This window comes from Odontomachus brunneus, unplaced genomic scaffold (genome assembly GCF_010583005.1).
Source record: "Odontomachus brunneus isolate Ranch 3 - 2012 unplaced genomic scaffold, Obru_v1 Obru_scaffold_142, whole genome shotgun sequence".
Lineage (NCBI taxonomy): Eukaryota > Metazoa > Arthropoda > Insecta > Hymenoptera > Formicidae > Odontomachus > Odontomachus brunneus.
The window spans coordinates 492,847-493,533 of NW_022639592.1; positions in this window are offsets into that span (position 1 = coordinate 492,847).

Genomic DNA, 687 nt, shown 5'->3' on the forward strand with positions numbered 1-687 from the left:
GAGAGAGAATATATATATATATATATATATATATATATATATATATATATATATATATATATATATATATATATATATATTATATATATATATTTCATGCTGTTAAAAAATTTAGTGTATTATTTAAAAATACATATTTTATTCGTAAGTAATCAGGTGAATTATTTCAAATTTTCATGGTGGCAATTAAGGTAGTTGTATTGTTAAATGTTATGTTTTCACAATAACGCATGAAGGGGATCACTCATAAATTTACTATTGGATAAAATTATAGTTCTATACATTATTCAACTTTATTTAAAAATCACTGAAAAAAACTAATTATATAATATAACAAAAAAGAAATTATTTTTTTATGAGTGTTTTATTTATACATCAGTTTATCTAATAGAAATGTACAAATAAAATGAGATATATAAATATTGTACACACACACACACACACACACGCGCACACACACACACACACACGCACACACAAATATATATATATGTGTATATGTATGTATGTGTGTGTACATATGCGCGCACACATACATAGACACACACCCAGTAAACAATCTGCGCGCAGCTGACGTCAAACTGGCGATAGGATCTGTCGAATAATATATATAATCTGTCGATTATATATATATATATATATATATATATATATATATATATATATATATATATATATATATATATA